At 46.6% G+C, this 23,703-nt stretch overlaps 1 protein-coding gene across 7 annotated transcripts in view; it reads right to left on the reverse strand.

Annotated features, from left to right (window-relative positions):
* SORBS1 (sorbin and SH3 domain containing 1) overlaps window positions 1-23,703 on the reverse strand; it is a 218,966-nt gene that overhangs the window by 190,737 nt on the left and 4,526 nt on the right. The gene's annotated exons all lie outside the window — the stretch shown is intronic.

The following is a 23,703-nucleotide window of genomic DNA, read 5'->3' on the forward strand; positions in this document are numbered from 1 at the left end:
TGTTGTAATGATTCAGCTCATAAACAGATTCTGACAGTCACATTCGGGTGCATGTTAACAAGGCTTTTCTTCCTTAAGGAATATCAAAACCAGTGTGCTGGAAAGCAAACACCATCAAGATTCAGGACACCTAAGCTATGGAACAGTTTGCTGAAGGCATCATTGCAAGGATAAAACATCAAGAAAGCTAACATTTTATACTTCCAGTTCCTGTGGGCATATATATGGCTGAGGAGAGTAGGGCTGAAAGGATTAGAGGTTGAAATGTAGCCCAGGGGTCCCAAAACTCTAAGCTGTCTTGGCATCACTTGGGCTGCTGGTTAAATGCAGAATCACAGGCCCCACTCCCAAGAGTCTGACTGTACGAATGAGGAGGCGCCACCACACAAGGACACCGTATTTCAACGAGCACCCCGTGCCATTCTAAGGTTGGTGTCCCTAGACCATCGTTTGTGAAACGCTGACCTGGTCCAACAGCTTTTTTTTTAAATAAGTGAGAAAAATGAAGCCCAGAGAGATGAAATGTCTTGCCCAAGTCCAACTTCCTACATCCAGTGCTGGCTCCACAAGGAAGAAATCTCTAAGTGTGAACAGATGCCTCACAGTATAACCCAAATTGTTGAAGGGCATGGTCAACCCCTGGGCAGCAGACAGCATCTTAAACAGAGCCTTCACCAGTGAAAGAGCCTGCAAAGGGTCCCCTGGGAGGAAGACTGATTAAATAAATATCAGTAAGTGACTAAGCAGGGCCCCTATGTTTCCACAGGACTCTGTCCACATCCCAATCACACTGTCACCTGCACTGTCATTTCCTGTTCACCTTTCACTGTGAGCACCTGCAGGGTAGGGACTGCGTCTCATCCATCTCTGCATCACCACTACTACATAGCAGGCTTTCATGAACTGTGTTATTGTCAGATGAAAACTATTACCACCATCTGCCTAGAATGCCTTCCAAGAGGCTGGTCCACCTGGCACATTTCCCTCCCAGACTTCCAGCCCCAGCTCAGGTGTCACCTCCTACGAGAAATAACTGTCCCTTCCCCCACCAGGCACAACCTGGTGTTCCCTCCTACCTCTCCCAAAGGACCCTGTGCATACCTGTTAGCACTTATCACACAGCTTTGTAATCATCCTGTTTACCTATGAGACTCCTCCTCGAGGGCAACGATTTTGGTCTTTGAAACCTCAGCACCAAGCTCAGCTTGCCATGCAGAAGTTGCTCAACAAATATTTAGAAGGTGTTCAATAAATGGGAGGTGGGTAGGAAGAAGGGTGGGAGGGAGAAACTAATCTTAAATACCTTGCTACAGACTCTAAACCCTACAAAGTTGCAGAAAAAAATCCGTATTATTTCCTCTTCATATTTGAAAAGCCAAGTCACCATCTCTCCAGCACCATCATGATCAGAGAGATGTGCTGGCTGCACTTGGAAAGGGCCTCACCTGTCGACGCGCCCCTCCCATACACACACATACACACCTGTGGTCCACCCTCAACACACATGGTCAGCTCCCTCCTCCCAGCTTATCCGGAGCCTCCCCGGCCCCCGGGGTCCTCCCACAGCAGCCACAGTCTGTACCATCTGTACTGAGCACAGGGCATTTATCTCTGCCCACTTTGTACTGTTGTTATCTCCCCTTGAGTATCTGTGGACAATATTCCAAGAGGCATAGGCCAGCAAATGTGCCAAGGGAGGGACTCCAGAACTAAAAAGGGGCTTTTCAGGCAAAGCTGATTTCTCCTTGAGATGAGGCCAAAGCCAGACGTCTGCCCTCCGCTGGCTCTGATGTGCCCCTGTACTCTGGCAACTAACAGCTCACAACCAAGTAGAGCTGCACTCAGTGAAAAACTGTGAGGTGTCAACTCGATGGCTTACACCCTAACACTCCCTCACCTTTGCAAACCTTTACAGCTCGCAAGGTTTGCTCTACCCTTTACCTCTCTGCCCGCTCTGCCCACCTAGCTGCCAGCCAGGACCCCATTTTACACGTGCAGACACTGCTCTGAAAGGCTAAGTGACTTACTGGAGGTCACACAGTTTGAAAGCAGCCTGGGAAAAGGGGAGCTGTTCAGCATCCCCACCTAGCACTCCCTTTTGCTGCCGCACTGTCCACCATTCATCAATCGTCGCCCGAACCCAGGGTGTTTCTCCTACCCTCTCAGTCAGGGCCTTCCACTTTCAACTCTGACAAAGCTTTAGGCTTTTTTGAGAATTTCTTCCTAGTCGCATTTTAGCTGCTGTATAACAAACCAGATTTCCTGTTTCTTTCTTTTGTTTATTATGCTCAGGATATTTGTCCTAGTGCCCTGAGAATTATTCCCATAGGAAACATGCAGCTCCTTTGCAACTCTTTTGACACTAAAGCCCCTTTCCCCTGAGAACCTTCCTTCAGGGGCAGAACAAGGCTGGCAGCCGCTGATAAGCCACAATGAGGAGCAGAGAAGCGGCAGTGACTTTGAGTCAGGCAGTCAGCCGTCCTGGCTCCACCACCCAACAGAGTCAATGTCGCCTTCCTGAGACTCAGTTTCCCCATCCATAAAATACAGATAATAAAACCTAACTTAAGAGGTTGCTGCCAGGATTTAAGATAATGTATGCACTAAACCTAGCAGAGGGGCTGACGTGGGTAGCCCCCCAAAATGGGAGCTGGTATCATTATTTCATCTGCTTTGGGCATGGCCAATGTGGAGGTGGGAGAACCACAATATATATTTTTTCTCGTGCCCTGAGAATTCTTCCCATAGGAAACACAGAGAAAGGCTTCCTGCCATGAATAATTGCTGGAGGAGAAATCAGAAATGAAGGGGGCTGCTTTGACACATCAGGAAGACAAAAAAAAAAAAAAAAAGGATGATTACTCTCCCAGGACTAACAAGGCCTCTCAAACATCCCAGTTCCCTCACTCCCAACCCCCACCACCTACTGCCATGTTATCTACAAGTCACTGAAGCCCAATAAGTCTCATTTCCTCATCTGCACGACAGAGATAACCTTACCAACAGCCCAGACTATTCAGGATGACGTGAGGAAGTGTTTCTCGGTGTGTGGTCTGCAAACTACCTGTATACTGGGCCCTGGCGGACACCTTCCTCGTCCCTAATCCCTGCTCCTTCCTTCCTAACAGAGCCTCCATTTTGTTTGGGTACCCACCTCTCCTCCAGAAGGCTCCAGAAATGTAACTGCCTTCCAGTCAACACGGATTGGCGAGGGGATGGACATGTGACCCAGCTCCGGCCAAGAGGCATCATGGGAAAGTGCTAGATGTGCCTCGGGTAGCTTCCTGGCTCCTGAAGAAGAGTGCCACAAATTGATCTGTATCCTTCTTCTTCCTCTGAATGTGGTTGTATCTGACTAAGATGTTTGGAAATGCTGCAGCCATCTTATTCCCAGCCTGCAGATGAAGCTAGCACAAAAGATGGCAGACATGGGAAGAACCTGGGGCCCTGCTGACATCACTGAGCCACCGAAACAATCAACCCTGAAACCCATCCTACCTCTGGATTCAGAATTGCCCCACTGCACAGCTCCAGGCGGCACAATTCACACTGCAGTCCACACGAACAGTGGATCATGGAGTTAGACAATGCACCACTACTGTTTGAGAGACAATGTGGTTCCCTATTGTTAGCCAATCTGAGTCGGAGTTTGTTACTTACAGCTGAAAATATCCAGATATAACCTGTATAACCTAGGAAAATGATAAAAATACTGATTCTGGAGTTCCAACCAGGAAGTAACATGTATGTTTAACAAGTATCCCAGGTGATTCTGATGCTCCTCAAAGTTTAAGAACCACTGTTTTAATAGAATGGAAAGACACCCAGTGCAGTGCCAGGCACCAATCAACACTCTAAGCATCCATCTAAAATGGACTTACCAGAGAAACACCACCCCACCTTCCTATTTCCTGTGAAAAGCTACTGCAGAAAAAACAGAGAGGGGAGTGTGAGTTGTCAAACACATCTCACCTCTTCCCACAAAAGGCTGCTCTGCACAGTTTTAGGAAAATGTCTGCTAACGCTCAGCCAGAACCGTCTTCCGTGACAACCCGACTCTATTCGTTTCCTCAGCAGCTGCAGCTGGAGTCATTACCTGGAACCTCTTTCAGAGCCGACCACAGCACACAGCACAGTGGCTCACGGCCACACGTCTGGCCATCCCCGTTCTCCCAGTGGCCCTTTCAACTTCATTAAAAGGTCATTTTCCTGGGCTGGCTATTTCTTATCCTGGACTGATCACCTCCCGTGGCACCAGGAAACTGCAAGGGAAGCTGGATTTATTAAAAGAAGATAAAAGAAGGAGCTGGCTGAGCCACCAAGCTGATTCCTGAAATCATTGTTTTTGAAATGTCGGAGGTGCAGTGTCCTTAGGGGTCATCCCCCACCCCCACCCCCATTCCAAGGGAGAAACCAAGACCAAAGAGGGGGTGGGACTTGGGGCTCCCATTCACGCAGCTCTTTCTTTCCAGCATTAGTCAGAGTTGGGGGTTTCTTACCAGGGCAATGGTAACAGATGGAGGAGGGACACAGACTGCTTAGTATGGGGAAAAAAAAGACTGAAGGGAGAGGCAGGCGCTAATTTAGAGGAGCCTTTGGAGGACACCAGTTGCCTGGATAAACCATGAAGGCCAAGGGCAGCAAAGAACATCTCATCTACTCTTTTTGATGTTAAGATCCTTAAGGCTAGGTCTACTTAATTAATTTGGACTTTTTTTTCATTCAATAAAAATCTGAGTGGCTGTTAAATGCAGAGCACTACAGTGGGGGTCGCAGTGACAGGGGAAGGGGCCAGAGCTGAGGATAACATGAAGGACCTCGGTGTAACAGTGAAGATAAGACAAAAACAGTGGAAAGTAAAAAGCAAGTCCCATTAGGGGAAGTCTCTTCAGAAAGCCTCCTCAACCCTCCCAAGTTCAATAGTAATCAGGTACCCTTCCTCTCTGCTTCCTCAACAACCTGAGCATAATGCCATCATTACAGCTACTACATCACACTGTCATTGTCCACTCATCTGTCTCTCTCTGCCTCCTACAGCAAGGGGCTCATCTTGTTGATCTTGTTAATCTCTACATCTCTAGCACAAGTCCTAGCACAAGGAAGCACTCAGTGAAGGCAGGTTAATGAAATGGATAAATGGATGGATGGATGGACGATGGACAGGTGAGTAGATGGACAGAGATGCCAAAGAATTCTGGCCAGGGAATCAGGGAAGGCTTCCTGAAGGACTGAGGCATCTGAGCTGGATCTTGAAGCATTTAGACAAGTGAAGATGAAGGGAGGACCCACTTCATCCAAAGTGCCTAGTATCATCTCAGGTAGAAAGCGGGTGCCTAACAAATGGTTCCGGACGAGTTTACTACTGAATTGGCCTTCCTAAGTGAAGGAAGCTGCCTTCATTTCCCCTAGTCTTTTTTTTCTCCCTAAGTAAACAGAAGCAACTCTTAAATAGCTATTGAACTGATAAACCAAGGGAATGGCAACTGCCTACCTGTCTCTACAAACACTACTATCCAAAGAGAGCTTAGCAGAATGAGGACACTCCATTTCCACCAATACAGAGTTTTCCAGGATATACTGTGAAATGACAATAGACAATGTATGTCACTCCCCCTTATGTATGTATCTGCATATAGAAATATTAGAAAGATACATAAGAAACTAATAAAAGTGATTACCAATCTGTAGTGATTACCAATCATTTATCACCTAAACTGGAACACTTTTGAGAGTGAAAGAGAGAGTTATTGATCATTCTCTGGAACAAAGAACATAAACTAGGACTGTCATGGGCAAACTGGAACGTATGTTCAGCCCACCTAACAGGCGCCCAGTTGGGGGAGGGAGGGAAGTGGACACTGCAAGGGTGAGAATAAAAATTTTCAATGCATACATTTTTATAGTGTTTTGATTTCTGAACCATGTGTATGTATCAACTATTTTTAAATGTAATAATCTTTTTAAGGGGAAGAAAAAAAGCCAACTCCAACTCTCCTAGACAAAGGAAGCTCACTTGGGGACACTACTGAATAGCCACTTTGAAGAGCACCCCTCAATACAAAATGAAATCACCACTCATAGCACAACCCTTTCACGGCGCCCAAGAAAACAGCCCTGAGAAAAGAGAGCCTGCATGGCCTAAAAAGGCTTTGACTCTGTGCGGGGCCAGCTGAGATGGGGAACATCGGGCAAATATAAACAGTGTGAGACAGACATAAAGCAGTTCAGGTTTTACACAATCATGGCAACAAAGTGAGATTGATTCGAGACTGAATTAAGCCCTTTATATTGTTTCTACTTAAAAAGGAAATGTATTGACTACAGCCCTCCTCACAGATTTATCTTTCCTGACATCAAGCACATTCATAACCTATTTTAAATTCCAAGGAACAATGCCGGGGTTTAGGAAAGTGAATACCAGTGTGTTTCACCAGCATGTTTTGGAGGCTGGGGAGAAGCTTCTCTGACTTTTCATTGCTCAGGAAACAGGCACGATGTAGGTGTTTTTCTTTTCAGTCATAACTTCAAGTTAGAAAACCACTTACCCAGGATGCCTGCACTTTAGAAGGAGTCTATCTTTGGAAGAGCACTTTAGAGCCATCTTAGAGACCATGAGCGGTGTCACTTTGGCCTTTAGTCTCTTTCGTAACCATCTCCTCCTTTCAGACGTCACTACTACTTCTCGGGCTCAGGCCTGAAATACCCAGACTAGAGAATGTCTCATCTCCTGCCTCCAGGCTCCACCAATCCCTGGAGGCACTGATCTTCCCAAAGCCAGCCTGACCATGTCCCTCTGTGAACCCTTCAGGGGCGACACACAGCCTTCGGGATTGCAGGACCATATAACTCATCATCCAAACAGGGACACTTGAGAATGAAAGGGGGAGCTGTTAACAATTACACTGGGACAACAGGAAGAGCCACCCTGGGAAACTGGAATGTGAGGTCACCCTATTGTAGGATAAATCCAATCCCTTTAACATAGCTTGAATTCAAGACTCTCCACTATCTGGCCCCAACTTACCTTTCTAGTCTTTTTGATCCTGACTATATCATATGGTCCAATCACGGTGGACTTGCAGTTACCCAGCATGCCTTGGGCTTTACTCTCTCTGCACATCTGCTAACACCATTTCCTCCTCCTGCCTCCACCCCACTCCCATCCCCCACCAGTCTGTAATGTCCCCTTCCCCCATCTCTGTAGGTCTAAGTCCTACGCTTCCTTCAAAACCCAAGTCAAATGGTGCCATTCTTTACTGCATTCATTCAACAAATATTTACTGACTGCTTGTTATGTGTTAGGCACCTAGTGAACAAGACTGAAAAAATTCCACCTTTTACAGAACTTTAATTCATGGGTGTGGGAGTGGGTGTGGTTACACTTGTGACAGCCAGTACTAAGGATGGACACGGGGTGATATGCTGGAGAGTGTACTCTGTTACCGAATAGACACATCCACTCCCACACAAGGCTGTGAGCTCCTTGAGGGCAAAGCCCAAGAGACCCCATCTTACAGCCCTGCTGTACCCATCAGACACCCTTGGATAGAGTTGGCACCCAACAAACATTTGCTGAGTAAACAATTACTATTAAAGACGCTTACTTATTTTGTCTGAAGACCGTTTCCTAATAGCTAGTTCTGAGTTCTCTACGAATCTGTATGGGATCAAAGGGGAACCTGAATTTCCACTGACCTTAGAGAAATACCCCAACTCCTACAACTGTGACTCTCACTGACACTGATGCTGGAAGTGAACTGAAGTCACCTGGTTCAACCCTATGTTGCTCCTTCAGAGGTTAAGTGACTCATCCAAGCCCACACAGCTAGTTAGCGACTGAGCCACTGGAGAGGTCAGAAGGTGACACAGGAAGACTAGAATTTAATGACTAGATAAATGAACAAAGGAGTCACGAGTGGAGGGCATGTGGAGGAGGGAGGTAATCCTGGTAGCTAGAGTGGCCAGAGAGCTTCATGAAGGTGGTCTTGGGGTGAAGCCCAGGTGATGGAAAGGAAGTGGGGGATCATTCCCGTAGGCAAGCCCAGCAAGAGGAAATGCATTGTGGTAGGAGGCTTGGTGAGGGAGGGCTAGCTTGAAACCAGGGTTACAAAGGGAGGCCTGCTGTTCATGCAAAAATCTTAGCTGTGATGTACACCAGCAAGACAAGGGCACAGACACACCTTTTCGTGTCTGACCTGGAAGAGGGGACCTGAAGCAACAGCAGATGGAGGGAAAGTAGTGTATGCTTTCCTCAGGACTGGCTAAGTAGTGCCCTCTCAGGAGATGGGGCTGCTCGATCTGACCCGCTCAGCCACTGGCAATGCTCAGAGAAAGCTGATCGCAGAAGCTCAAGTGAAGGCCGTGGGTCCTCAGGCTTTCCCAAATTTGTTTGCCTTTCTGCCCTAAGTGGCATGGGGCAGACTAGAATTAAACAGTAACTAGGAACAAAGGAGTTTGGCCAGCAGCACAGTCGTATCCGAGTGCCTCTGCAACGTGTGTACCCCTTTCTCAGACCTTTCTGATGAGGAGTCATGGCAATAATTTAATAAAGGCATTTTATAAAGAAAAAACAGACAATTAACTGTATTTGAGTTCTTATTTCAGCTACACATGGAGAAACAGCCAAATCAATTCTCTGCAGCCTGGACTGGACCTACCCCCCTCTCACCTGCTGCGGCTCCTCTAGGGCTCTGGGCCACCCTGGCCTGTCACGCCTTGTTGGAATTCTTCTTCCTGGCCTCCACCCACCGTTACCACCATCCCGGCCCCTCAGAGCTCAGTCACTGAGGAGCCCAAACTGCCAACATCCACTAAGGTACAAGCTCTGGAGCAAAAGGAACAACTCAACTTCTTCAGGTGGCTTTCCACGAACTCTGTGCCCTGAGGTAAACATACAATCAGGTCCCCAAAGGGCAGGGTTCCTCAACCTCGCCACAATGACATTCGGCATGGAATACCTCTTTGTTGTGGGGCTGTCCCACGCATTGTAAGATGTTTAGGAGCGTGCTGGCCTCTACCCACCAGATGCCAGTAGCACCCCCTAAATTATGACAACGAAAGATGTCTCTAGACATTGTCAGATGTCCCCTAGGGGTAAAACTGCCTCCAGCTGAGAACCACTGCCAAAAGGTTGCCAAAGGGTGACCTCCCTAAATGTACTATTCCATACACCCCCAAATGCTCAGGGCACCTGGAGCTACAAAACAGCTTAGGGGTTAAAGGCAAAGCTTTGGACTGAGGGGACCTGAGCTGGAGTCCTGGCTCTACGTCTTACTCTGTGACTTTAGGTAAGTCACTCAACCTCTTTGAGTCTCAGTTCCTTCATCTGTAAAATGGGAGCAATAAAACAGCACCCACCTCATGGGGAGGCCATGGCAGTTACATAAAATGACACATAAAGATTGTCTAGCACAATGAGTAGTCAACTAATGTTAGTGATTATTTACAGGCCTGGAAAATTCCTTTTAGCCAAGCCTAGAGTTTAATCTTCTATTTCTGTGGCTTCTGATCTTCCCCCTCCTTCCTATGCCCTTTCCACCTGTCAAATGCCTTTGGTCTTAACCTTTGGTCTTAAGGAATCCTTCCTGCTGGTTCAAAGGCATCTGAGGTTAAAGCAAAGGAAAGAAAACACACACACACACACACACACACACACACACAGAGGACCTTTCAGATCCAACCCTGCCCAGACCAACTCTCAAGACAAAGGTTTCCATTGTTGTCTAAAAACAAACTTTTCCATAGGGAGGCTTTAAAAGAGCACAAAAGTCTCAAAGCCTCCAGACTCTTCTAGTTCTCATCCCATTCTGCCCCTGACCTTGGCATACCTTCTCCTTTCTGGGTCTCAGTTTCCTAATCTGTAAAATGAGGGCTTTACACCCTGGTGAGCTCTCAGAGCCTCCCATCCACACTCTCTGAGATACTGCACCGTATGGGAGTGCTGCAGCACGGAGGGCAGCTTGATCCACAGCTTAAGGAAGTGCTTAACTGAGAATAAGGGTCATGAAGACAAATCATTCTCTTTTTTTTCCCTACGATCCCCCAAGAGCCAACAGAATATAGTATTTGCAGAATATAGAAATGGGTGTTTGTTGTCACTGGAGTCAGAAACCTGAGTAAAATGAAATCCTGCCCTACTGAGGCCTTGGGCAAACTAGTGCATCTCTCTAATCCTGCTGCCTTACCTAGAAAATGGGATAATAATAGAGGCAGAAGTGATGTAAAGATTATGAGACAAAGATCATGAAAGCACCTGATACAGAGCTGGTATATACATTAGGTATTCCAAAAATGCATGCCTTCCTTTCTGGACTCTCGATTTTATTTTATTTATTTTTTTATTTTGATGAGGAAAATTCGCCCTAAGCTAACATCCACTGCCAATCTCCCTCTTTTTGTTTGTGAGCTGCCACCACAGCATGGCCACTGACAGACGAGTGGTGTAGGTCTGCACCCAGGAACCAAACCAGGGCTGCCAAAGCGGACCGTGCCAAACTTGACCCTTAGGCCACCGGGGCTGGCCCATGGACTTTCTATTTTAAATTTTGTAATATAACTCCATGTCATTCTCTAGGAAATGCTTCCTTTTCTCCTTTCCCAAGGCTCTGTCCAAGCCCTCCTCTGCCAGGAAGCCTTCTCTGCACTCTGTTTCTAAAGGTCCAAGGCCACAAGTTTCCCAAAGATTGGCCTGGGGGGACAGGGAGGAGAGGGGGAAGGGAAGGAGTTCACTAACAACCAGTTCCCTGCCCTGAGAATTTCCTTTCCATGAATTCAGGAAGATTAACCCCTCCCCTGCTCTGCCCCAGAATGGAGCCCTGAATGCAACATCTGCATAGGTTTAGAGCTTATACTCATAGGCATCCTGAGATGGGCAGGATGAGTCTGGACAGCACTCTCTCCCTCAGCTCCTCATCCAGCCTGGTCACCCAGAGCCTCTCCCCCAACTCACTGTGCACTCCAGGAAGACAATCAATAGGACTATGCAGTTTCTTCTCTTACCTCTGTGGGGCAGCATCACAAATCTCCAGCCCAGACCCTTCCCCTTGCCCAACCCCTAGGGCTGTAGCGACTCCACTGTCTGAGATGAGCTTGAACCATAAGGCAAAGGCCTGCTGACAAAAGAATGGATCTCAGAAGATGAAGGAATTGGCCCAAGGTCTCAGCTAGTTCATGGGCAGGGCTGGGTTAGAACAGCGGTCTCCAGGCTCTGGACATACCAAGCCTCTGCCCACACCGTCTTTCACACCAGCTGGTTCCCCTCCTGCCTCAGGATCACCATTTTCCCAGGCTGGGAGCTTGCAGTCACCTCCCCTCTTCCCTTGTCTTATTTCTCTCACCCTCTTATCACCAAGACCAGTAACCCTCAGTCAGAAGGGTTGGCCCTACCCTCCCAAGCCCACTGCCTGGTCCCCATCACCTCGGGACAAGGAGCCCAGGTTGAGTTCCCCAGAAGCCGATTATACCCACCAGGGCCAGGTTCCTCCTCCTTCAACATGCCTTTTCCACGCAGCTCTCCTGTCCAACAACCTGCCATAGCTCCTCTGTCCCACTGGATAAACCTCTCCTGCTCAACATGCCCAACCCCTAAGAGCCAGTTTCAGCCCAGTGGTTTCGCCCTGCTCCCTTACATGCCCCTTCCTCCTCATTGGGATGACCTCCTCTTGGCTCCCTCACTGGACCTTTGCCCAGATCATGCCCCTCCTTTGGCAAGTCTTCTCTTTTCCCCTTCCCCCTATCCTATGGGTCCTTCCAGGATCTGTCGTAGGCCCCATCCACAAGGATGCCTCCTCTGACCTCCACGGCCCACAGCAGTGTCTGACTCCTCTGCACACAGTCACCCTTGCGTGGTTGCGGGCCTAAGTCTGGTGTCCTCCTGGCCTCTGTCATCACTGTATGGCCTGCACCATATGCGCTTTACCTCCTCACCAGACTGCAAATGGTCACCCAACAACCCGGCCATGTTCCTGCCACCTCCAACCTCACAGCCTGGCATTCATTCCACAAATATTATCTGAGTGCTCCTAATATGCCAGAAAGTTCTTTCCCTGCTCTTGAAACCCTCCTTACCTTTCAAGACACATCTGAAATGTCACCTGCTCTGTGAATCCTTCCCCAACCCCTCCTCCCTTCCAGGAGTCTTCATCTCTCCACCTTAAGACCTCCTGTTCTCAAGCCCATGTCCCCCCATGTCCTCCCTGAGATCCAGACCTTCCTTTCCTAACTCATGTCTGGCCCTCCCACAATACTTTATACCAAGAAGATGCTCAAGGAACGGCTTTCACAGTGAACTGAAACAGAATCTGTCCAATTCTCAGGCCAGTCTAGGCTCCCAGGTGGCCTCAAGTGCCGTACATCCAAGTGACCTCTTAGTGTTCTTCCAAGATTGGATTTGGGCCCAGACTGAGTCAAATGACCTCTTATCATTCTCCCAAAATTAGGCTTTCCTCTTTAATTACACCTTATCTAGCCACACTCTATGAGGATTCTAATTACATAATTACTTCAAGCCCTGGGACTTAAGAACAAAAAAAGAAAAGAAAACGGTACGTATGATTACACAGGTAAGTCAACACATCAAATATGCATATTTACATATACTATATGCCATTTTCTTGTTCATGTACAATTTTGTAACCCAGAAAATATAGTCCCCAGAGGGGTCTGAATCACACTAAGGCAAAAATCTCACCAGGTGGGAGTAGATGAAGGAGAACTTCATGGAGAAGTCTAACCCTGAGATGGGCTTTGAAAGAGATAGGCTTGAAGTCAGGGCCCAGGCCTCCCCTCTTCCTCTTCTGCAATGAAGGGAGGCGGCTGTGTGACCTTGGGCATGGTCAATTTTGAAAGCATGACCAGGCCTGATCCCTCCTGACCAAAATATCCACCCTCTTCTGAATTCCAGGTACTCACTGTTCTGTCTCTCTCCTAAGGCACATTTGCACAATTCTCTTCCCTACTAGACTATGTCCATCCTGCAGACAGGGACCCAGTGTCATCCATTTTGGTATTCCTAATTCTCAATCCCTCCCAATACCAGTAGGGGCATCTAGCAGGCCTTCCTCCTGCCTTATATTCCAACCTTATTAAAGTATCTGCCCCTCTCCCAATGTACTAAGCATTCCCATGCCACCTGCCTTTGGACGTGCTGGTCCCTCTGCCCTATATCAGGAATGCCCTTCTCTGATCCATTCCACCTCCCCTCTTGTGTGGCCCCCACCACACCCTGTACTTGCCCTAACTTAGTGCTCATCACACTTTGGCATAAAAACCTTTTCATGTGCTTACCTCTCCTTTCAGACCAGTGGTCACCAAACTTTTTGATCACACCTTCCTATTATTAAAATAGCTTTGAGCATATTTACTTACAAGTTAATTTTAAAATCTGTACTACTATTAATAGGAAAGCTATATCTTTCTTATATTTGAGTTAAAAAATAAATAGAACTTTGATAATGTTTTTTTCCTGCCTCTCAATGGATATCTTGAGAGCCCACCCACTGCTCTAGGTTAGGAACAACATGAGGACAGCAGGGGTGTTTTATTTTCTTTGTATTCCCAGAAACGGTACAGAACCTAAACCTAATAAATAAGTTAATTTACTCCACAAATAGTGAGCCCTCCTGTGGGCCTGGCACATGCTAGGCACTGGGGATAGAATGGTGACGAGAAACAGCCCTGGCTGCTGTCATCACAGATCCTACAGACTGGCGGAGTGGGTGGGCAGACAAACAAAGATTTTCCAAACAAGTGTAACAAAGCAGCTGAGACAGATGCTGTGAAGAATGTTCTGTCCAGAACCACCAAATCATGAGAGCCTCAAACAGGAGAGTTTAACCTGCACAGGAGGGTCAGAGAAGGCTTCCCCAAGAACATGCTGCTTCAGGTGAGATCTGAAGGATGAGCAAAGCTAACTAAGTGAAGGGAGGAAAGAGCACTCCAGACTAAGGAAATCACACGGGCAAAAATCCGGAGGCTGGAAGGAGAAGCTAAGTGCCAGGGGTTAACAGAGGCCAATAAAACAAAATGAACGAACAAGCCCAAAAGGGATGGTGAGTTCTCCTCCTCCCCCTTATACCTCTCTACCTATTAAAGCACATCACCCCAGCTTCGTACCTCTGAAGAGGTCACTCAGCCCTGCTACCGCCCAACCTCTGGGCCAAGCAGAGCAGGCGGGCTCTCTGCCTCCCAGCTGGTTCTACCAGGAGCGGGCCCCCACCCCTTCTGAGGAGGCCAAAAGCCGTAGGAAGACACTCCTGAAAACCAGGCATGTTGCCGTGGGCACCACCAATCAAAAGCGCCTGGGCAGTTTAATTTTTTAAAGAGAGTGTTAAATATTTTACATCTTCTAACAGCACTGTTTCTTCCTTGCCTTCAACGGAGAGGAACACCCTATCTGCCTTGAATTAAGGATTTACACAAAATAAATGCCAATCTGCAAGACAGTCGTGGAGGAACGCACTCACTGTCAAGGGCATCCTCCGGACGTCCTGGTTGCCTGGGTGTGTGTTCCTTGAGGGAGCGACCTGGGGAATCCAGAACCACAGCAGCAAAACTGCTTCTCTACCAGAGATCCTCTGAGCCCAGGAAAGGAAAATTATCCACAATAACGCTTCAGATGAGTGTTTAAATAGCCCATGACTTGAATAATTAAAGACAACACCAGGACCGTAGACTGTAATGCAGGCATGCAAGGTTCCTATCTTGAGGAACCACATCTTCTATCAGTGCTCAGGCATGATGAACATTTCCCAGTTCTTGGGGCGGGGGGTGGGTCGCCCCCTCACACCTGCCAGTGCTGGCTCACTAATGAACCACGTCCAATGTAAAGGCCCCACAAAGCAAACACAAAATAGTTCTAAAAGGCCTGAGACTGCCGTGGCCCAGGCTCACGGGCCTGGCAACCTGATTTTCAGGGACCACCACCAGACCCTGCTTAGGCCCTCAGCTCTCCCGAGTCCAGCTTTCTCTAGCCACTCTATTTTCTGTCCCTGTTAGTATTTTGCTTTCTCTGCAGCCTCTATTCATTTTGCTCTGCTTAAAGTAGCCCAGTTCCTACTTTTCCTTGGCTTCTCCATCCAGATCCGTGGCCGGCTCTCAAGCCCACTGCCCAGACCACCAGGGCAGCAATGCAGATCTCCCAGCTCCAGTTCTGGCATTTTTTACCTCATCCCTGGCTTCAAGATCCAGCCTCCTGTGTGCACTGTCTATAAAGAGAGGCCCAAGCACAGGAAAGTCAGCAGTGTATATGTTACAGCAGCCTTGGAAAGACTCCCTAACATCTACCTACCGCAAAAACGTTTCCATTTCCATCCCACCCCCCCGGCCCCCTGTCAATTTGTTACAAGCAACTACAACCCCTGACCATCACTCAGTGCTCACAGGAAAACGTCACCCAACACTAGATATGCCCCAACTAAAGACAAACTCTAAGTGGAGAAGCAATCTGCAAATGAATTACCTATTTACACATCAGTCAAAGAAACTGCTCAGAATCCAGGCAATAAGAGAAAAGTGTTTGAATTTCACCAGGTATGTCCTGGTGACCCTACATACTGGGAAACCAAGTTCAAAGGTTGGCCTAGAGGCAGATGTTAATCGACGCATAAGGCATTATATAAATGAGTAATGAGTTTTCACATTGACATGCAGGCAGCAGCACAATTCCGGGATCTACAAAGCACCCATTCCTGTCACAGCTGCTATGAGCTAGAACGTCAACCATGATGATCGAAAGTCAAGGCCCAAGGGGGAATGAGATTGGCAGAGCCAGTTATAGGTTAAGGTACAAGTATTCAATGCTCCTGGTCATTGGTATTGGTACTCGGCAGTATTTTTATGCCACGTTGAGAATCCAGGTTGCCAGGAACAGTCTCCTTATAGGTCATTCCCGGGTCTGACATTACTTCACACCTAACTTCAGGTCCATTACTGGCCTCTCTCTACTCCTGCCCCTTGTGACTCACTTGGGTAAGACAAAATACCACATGGGTTATGCAGGTCCAGAGCGCCCTCACTACCTCCACCCCTGACACACACTTTGTCATACTAAAATCTTCCTTCTTCAAAACCTGAAACTGTTGAATGCCTGCTGGGGAAGACAAGAGCCTAGCCCTCTTCGTGTTAATGAAGAAATAAACTCCAGGAGGGCGAGGCCCATGTCTACGTGTTCACCGATATTTGTTTAAAGAATGAAATGAGACTGTGGCTACAAAGCACTTTTTAAACTAAAGTCCCACGTTCAAGCAGGGATTCACCTATCAAATGGGGCAACCTCCCACCCCTGGGGCTAACATCAGAGCTCTCTTTCTCCTTATCCAGCAAAATGGGGCACCTCTAGAACACCATGATACATTAGATGGACCTGCTAGTAAGACTGAGCAATGGTGGGAACGCAAACCACCAAGCAATAGAAACCTTAAAGAAAATACCAAGATGCAACTGCTAAATTACCTGGGCTTCTGTCCCTTCTTCGGCACATCCCTCTGCTCCACAGGAGTGATGGTAAATGTCTGTGACTCTACTCCTCCAAGGCGGAGCTATAGTGAAGGGAGAAGGAATGCTTGGGGACAGGAGAAAAGGCTGTGGGTAGAGACAGACCAGGAGGAAGGAGACATCAAAGGGATCCTTGTTCAGGGTATACCAGTGACCAGGACTGGGACTCAGAGGGGTTCGTGAACATGCTGGCATTTTTACATCAGCTCACGTAACCGAAGCAGCCCCTGGCTTAGAAACATTCAGTTACGCGTCCCTCTCCAGGTGATCAGTCAGCTCTACAAACACAGCCTCGCCTGCCAATGTTCTTTTTTCCACTCTACAGTCTCCTATTTGAAAAATGCCTCCTTGACTCTACCAATAACTTCTGTCCCCTTCTCATTCTCAATATAGCAACCAGCATTACTGAGTGATTACTATGTGTCAGGCACCATTCTAAAGACTTACACCATCCTGTGAAGTAGGTACTATTATTTTCTCCATTTTACAGGTGAGACAACTGAGGCACAGACGAGTAACTTGCCCTAAGAAGCAGCCGAGCCAGGATGCGAACCCAGGCAGCCTGAGCACAGAGATCCCACTCTTAGTTACTCTGCTCCCCTATCTCACTTCCGGGAGAGAAAAGCCAAGCTCCGAGGTAAGAGATCTGTTCCTAGCTCAGGCCCATCTAGCCACATGACCTTAAACAAATGGCTTTTCTATGTCTCAGCTACCTCGACTGTGAAACAAAGCTAATCATAGACGCCTGGTCTAGCAACACAGAATCTTAGCTTTGTGGTCCAGTGCTGCCCGAGAGAACTTCCTGAGACGATGGAAACGTTCTATATCTGTGCTGTCCATATGGCAGCCACTACTCTCACATGGCTATTAAAATGTGTCTAGTGTGTTCAAGAAACTGAATTTTAAATTGTATTTCATTTTAATTAATTTAAACTTACATGTGGCTAGTGGCTACCATGTTGGAAAGCTCAGCTCTAGTCTATAAATTCCAGGATGGCAGATGCCATTTGTCTTTGGTCACACCTGTATTCCCAGAGCCAGCACAGACCCTGGTCTACGGTTAGTGCTCAGTAACTATTCATTGAACAAACCAAAAGCAAAGGACTTTTCAGGTGCTATAATACGACTTCATCTTTCACACAGGCAATGATTCTCCAGGTCCGCTGGCTAGTGGATCTCTAATCTTGGCTTGCCAAGGAGCTCAGGGCCTCCCAATGCAGTACTGTGGGGAATAGCTCTCATGATGAAAAGTTCTTCTAAGGAGCTAAATCTATCTCCCTGAAATTTCTACTTACTAGTCCTGGCACAATAGCTCACAGGTTTAGAAAAACCAAAATAAGTTATGAAAAAGCACTTAAACATTTTTAAACACTATAAACACAGGATTATATCTGTAATTCATTCTCTTTGTTAAGATGAATCCAATCTTAACTCACAACAGTGTGAAGCCGATTAAGCAAATACATGACTGTGATCTGTTTGAGGGGAACAATCCTCTAGTGCCAGGGCTGTGGTCCAGAACTGTTGTCTCTGCTGACTTTAATATCAATGCATTTGAGCATCTCAGCTCCATAAGTGAGCCAGGGAGTGTGCAGCTAGACTCCCAAAGAGCTAGGCCTCATTCTCCAAGCAGGGTCTAGGGATTCCAGCAGAGCAAAACATTTCATATTTCCAGTTTTCATATGTCCTTGATGTACGTACTCTTTCTAAGTAGAAAAACCTAGCAGTTACCATACACCTCCTATGCACCAAGGACTGTGGCAGACACAGGAGATACAAGATGACTAGTATGGCCCTCACATGGATCCCACAGTCTAGAAAGAGTAAGAGGTCAAACTTGCAGAGTACTTACTCTGTGCAAGGCACAGAACTACAATCAGGAGAAAGACAGATAAACCAAACACAATTAATTCAGCGTGACATACGTCATACAGACGTATGTATAAAATGCTGAACTGGCTGCCTTAGAAAAGACACCTGGAAGGATCATAGCACTTGGTCTTGCACAGAGCAGGTACTCAGTGCAGTGAACTGAATCAAATCTTGACCAACAGCTCATTTTAAGGCTGAGGAAACCAAGACCTAGACAGGTTAAATGACTTGCCAAGGTGACCCAGGCAGTTAGTAATGGGGCTGGAGATAGCACCTGGGCCTCATCATTCATCAGCCCAACAACCTATAATGCTGTCTCATGTACTTCTTATCCTTCACTGCAAGGGGAGAAAGGCAGGATCTGCTGCCTGTTATTTTGTCTATCTCAGAATACACAATGGATTTATTTTTGTAAGATTGTATGTTTGGGACCCTTTTGAAATCTGGTGACTAACTGTATGCATACCATCCTGGAAACATGCATTCAATCACCTAACAAACACTTATTGGAAGCATACCATCTATCAGGCACTAGTTTAAAGGTTTGAATAAAGAGATGAAACAAACTTCTGTTCAAATCAGGGGGCTGAACACCCATATTTATCTCTGCTCTCTCCCGGAACCCCACTAAAAGGACAGCAGAGGAATCTGTTCTTTAATATAAAAGAGACAACAGCAGACAAGATACATCAACAGAACTCTGGAAGACAGAGAGCTGACCGCCATGCGGTAGCTGATTTAGGTTTCAGCTTCATCTGCTCTGCTAAGTGCAAGCAGGGGAGGAAACCACTCAACAAGTGGCGACTGAAGCCCCAGAGACAGGAGAAGGCTCAGGAACTGGAGGCACCAAGGACTGTGAGGGGAGAAGCAGGAGGGGGCTAAAAAGAGGAGAGCCTGCTAAAAGTTGTGCAAGGAGCAATCAGACCCCAGGGTCCCTCAGCAATCTGCTTGGTCTGGTGACTTCCCTCCCTCAGCCAGCAGAAGGTAGAGGTTCACTGTTTAGACAAATTACACCAGAGACTCTCTGGATTCAGACACAGTTAAGGGAGGGACACAGGTCGGGGAGGGCGGGGAGGGAACGGGGCAACTTTCAGATTGAGGGAAAGTCTGCATAGCAAACAGGGTACTCAGCCTCCCTCCCCCTCAAGGCTCCCAGAACACAGGACAACCAGGCTGTTACACCCACCGGCAAACTCCTCTCCAGGAAAACCCAACATCCCCAGAGAAAAGATCTACAGGCACTGACATCTGGGTGTCCCCAATGGGAAAAAAAGGGGGAGTCTCTGCTGGATCACCCTGCAATGAAGTTAATAAGCCCCTTCCTTGTCGCAGATGCCCAATCAGCATTTTGGTGTCCACTCTTAAAATATAAATGGACAGTCAAGGATCAGGATACATGGAAGGAGGGCTCCACTGGGAAATACAGTAACCAAAAGAAGCAGAAAAAGGGACTTGACGGAAACAAAGACAAAGCAGGGGACAGCAGGAAAACACCACAAACAAAACCTATTATAAGTGAATTTATTGCACCCATAAAACAGGAACAATAGGATGCTATTTAAAAAAAGAAAAGTGAGCATTCAGAGACTAGGGAGCTCTAGAAAATAAAACATGCAAGTACGTTTCACACAAAACACGAAAGCATAAATAAAAAACTCAGAAGGGTTAATTAAAGATAAAGCTGAAGATATCTCTCAAAAAGTAAAACAAAAATAAAATGAAAAACAAGAAACAAAAGATTTTAAAATTACAAACTCGACCCGGTATGTCCACTATCCAACTAATAGGTGTTACAAAGACAAAACATAGGAAATGGAGAAAAGAGGGCTGGCCCCGTGGCTTAGCGGTTAAGTGCACGCGCTCCGCTACTGGCGGCCCGGGGTTCGGATCCCGGGCGCGCACTGACACACCGCTTCTCCGGCCATGCTGAGGCCACGTCCCACATACAGCAAGTGGAGGGATGTGCAGCTATGACATACAACTATCTACTGGGGCTTTGGGGGAAAATAAATAAATAAAATTAAAAAAAAAAAAAAGAAAATGGAGAAAAGAAAACTGTCAAAGAAAAACATAAGAAAATTTCCCCAAACTGAAGGATGTGAGTCTTCAGATCAAAAGAGCACACCAAGGACCCAGCATGATAATTTTTTTTATTGTGAATTTTTGTTGTACATTATTGTTTATCAGTCATCATATAAGTGCATCCCTCCACCCCTTGTGCCCAACTCCCACCCCCTAGCCCCTGGTAACCACCAAACAGTTCTATCTGTCCGTGTGTTGGTTTATCTTCCACATATGAGTGAAATCATGTACTCTTTGTCTTTCTCTTTCTGGCTTATTTCACTTAACATAATACCCTCCAGGTCCATCCATGTTGTTGCAAATGGGACGATTTTGTCTTTTTTTATGGCTGAGTAGTATTCCGTGGTATATATATACCACATCTTTATCCAATCATCAGTCGAGGGACACTTGGGTTGCTTCCATGTCTTGGCTATAGTGACAGCATGATAATTTTAAAAATTAACAAGAAAATTTCAAATACAGGGAAAGACAGAATATCCTAAACTTTCAGGGAGAAAAAAAGCAGGTTACCCATAAATGATCAGGAATCAGCAAGGCATCAGAATTTTTGACATCAATATTGAAACCCAGAAGACACTGGAGCAATGCCTTCAAAATTCTAAGGGAAAATGGCTTTCAACCAAATATTCTAGGCGAATCAAACCACCAATGAAGTGTGAGGGTGGAAAAAGAACATTTCAGACATGCAAGTTTGAACTGATCAACTTCCACAGACCCTCTCTCAGAAACTCCTGGAAGAATAAATCAGGAAAGAGGAAACAGAGAGTCCAGCCCAGGACAAGGTGAAGGATCCCAGGATGAGTCAAGCCACAGGCCCAGAGGTGAGTGGGCCCAGAAGAGGAGAGTGATGGAAGCTTCTGGGAGGGAGGTCTCCCAGGGAAAAAAAAAAATTATAATAAAATAAAAAGGAACATACATTATAAAACAGAGACATTTTATTTATTTATTTTTCTTTTTTTTTTTTTTGTGAGGAAGATCAGCCCTGAGCTAACATCCATGCCAATCCTCCTCTTTTTTGCTGAGGAAGACTGGCCCTGGGCTAACATCTGTGCCCATCTGCCTCCACTTTATATGGGACGCTGCCACAGCATGGCTTGACAAGCGGTGCATCAGTGCGCACCCAGGATTTGAACCCGGGACGCCAGCAGCGGAGCATGCGCACTTAACCGCTACGCCATGGGGCCAGCCCTAAAACAGAGACATTTTAAAATGCGGTCAGAGACTCTGGGAATTAGTAATAAGAATACAGAAAACTAAAAAGAAAAAAGAATGCAATTATTAACTTAAAAAAAGATATATAAGAAGAAAATATCATTATTTTGGCCAACTACATGGCTCAGCCATGAACACTATTTACACAGCCAAAATAACGTCAGCCTTGAATATCGATGTAACCAAAAACTGTGATGTAACAGTAATGGGAGGAAGGGAAGTATGTTGGGGGGAGGTGGGAAGAGGAGAATAAGGACTGCTCTAATCCATAGTAGATCATGAGAGATAACATCTAAAATGAACAATCAGGAAACAGGATTGATTATAAGCAGGTAACTTACAAATATGATAGTAATATCAGGAGAAATGGCTAAAAGGGTTGGACGTAACTGCAGTAGGCAGAATAATGGCCCCTCAAAGATGTCCATATCCTAATCCCTAAACCTATAAAGGAGTTATATGGCAAAGGGGAATTAAGGTTGCAAATTGAATTAAGGTTGCTAATCAACCGGATTTAAAAATAGGGAGATTATCCTCGATTATCCAGTGAGCTCAAAGTAATCACAAGTGTCCTTAAAAGTGGAAGACGGAAGAAGAAGAAGGGAGTCAGAGAAGATGTGACTTGTAGAAGGTAAGAGTGATGCAATGGGAGGACTCAATGGCCCCTGCTGGCTTTGAAGATGGAGGAAGGGGGCCATGAGGCAAGGAATGCAGGCAGCCTCTGAAAACAGGAAGATGCAGAACAGAAATTCTTCCCAGGAGGGAACGTAGCCCTGCCACCACCTTGAGTTTAGCCCAATGAGACCCTTTTCAGACTTCTACAGAACTGTAATATAAATTTGTGTTGCTTTAAGCCACGACAGTGGTGGTAATTTGTTACTGCAGCAAAATCATGTTCAGTGACTGACTCTGGGGAGTGGATCAGCAGGATGAGGAGGGGTGACCTTCTTATAAGACTTGAAGTGTTATTTGACTTCTAAAACTATATATATGACTTTGATACCAATTAAAATTTAATTTAAAAAGAGATGAAATGCAGATTGTCTCTTGCCAGATCTCAGAATCTAGTGGAGAAGACAGACAGGGAACTAGCTATTGCTGAAAGGCAAACGCAGGAAGAAAAACACCTCTTTCAGCTGTGAGGGGAGTCTGAAAGGAGAAGGAGGAGTCAGCAGGCAAAGGAGAAAAAGGCCCTCTGGGGAGGGAACAAAGACCAGGGCAAAAACCTGGTCTCGGGAACCTGGAAGAGTTCTGAACGGCTGGGACCTCAGTGGGTCTGGCAGAGTCAGCGGAAAAGGCTGGGCCGGCAGTTCTCAACACCACCAGGTTTGAGGCCTGCCCACTTCTGGCTTCTCCAGCTGGGGTACAGGACCTGTTGTGCATATTTAGGACGGGCATAGACAAGTGAAGTCCCAAGATAAACACACCATTTTCCTGGACCATCGATTGTACTCAACAGTCAAGCATTTTAAATACTTTTATACTAAAACCAGCACGGACATATTATAGAGTAGAATACAAAACTCATGTGAATTTTTAACATAAAAACTGGCGACTTCTTGTTTGAGAGGCCCACTTTAGACATTAACCTACCAGCTGACCACTGAGCATCAAGACTCAATCTTCTCTGTCATTAATAAGAGTCAGAAGAAAAGTTTAAAGCACCACAGCACACATCCCTCAAAGCATCTGGGGCTTCACATCAGCAACCTGTGGGTGGCTGCCTACCCTCCCTGTGTCACCACAAGACACCCCTGGGGTCCCAACCAACACTAATCAGAAAGTTGAGAAGCATCTCATTCTTTTCCAAAGGGGTCTGGGTCCTGCTACTATTGGACGGGTTAGCTCAGGGTGGGGAAACAAAAAAAAGCCACCACACTGAATTCTTCCTCTTGACCATAAGCCTACCCCTCCCTCCCCCAACTCTAAGCATTACCAGAATCACCAACAAGGGCCTCAGCTCCACCACAAGTACCCCCAACCCCTTAGAGTACGGGCCTCTGTTAGAGAAGACATTGCAGACACTCTTTCCATGGAAGGAAG

This window comes from Diceros bicornis, chromosome 6 (genome assembly GCF_020826845.1).
Source record: "Diceros bicornis minor isolate mBicDic1 chromosome 6, mDicBic1.mat.cur, whole genome shotgun sequence".
Taxonomy (NCBI): Eukaryota; Metazoa; Chordata; class Mammalia; order Perissodactyla; family Rhinocerotidae; genus Diceros; species Diceros bicornis.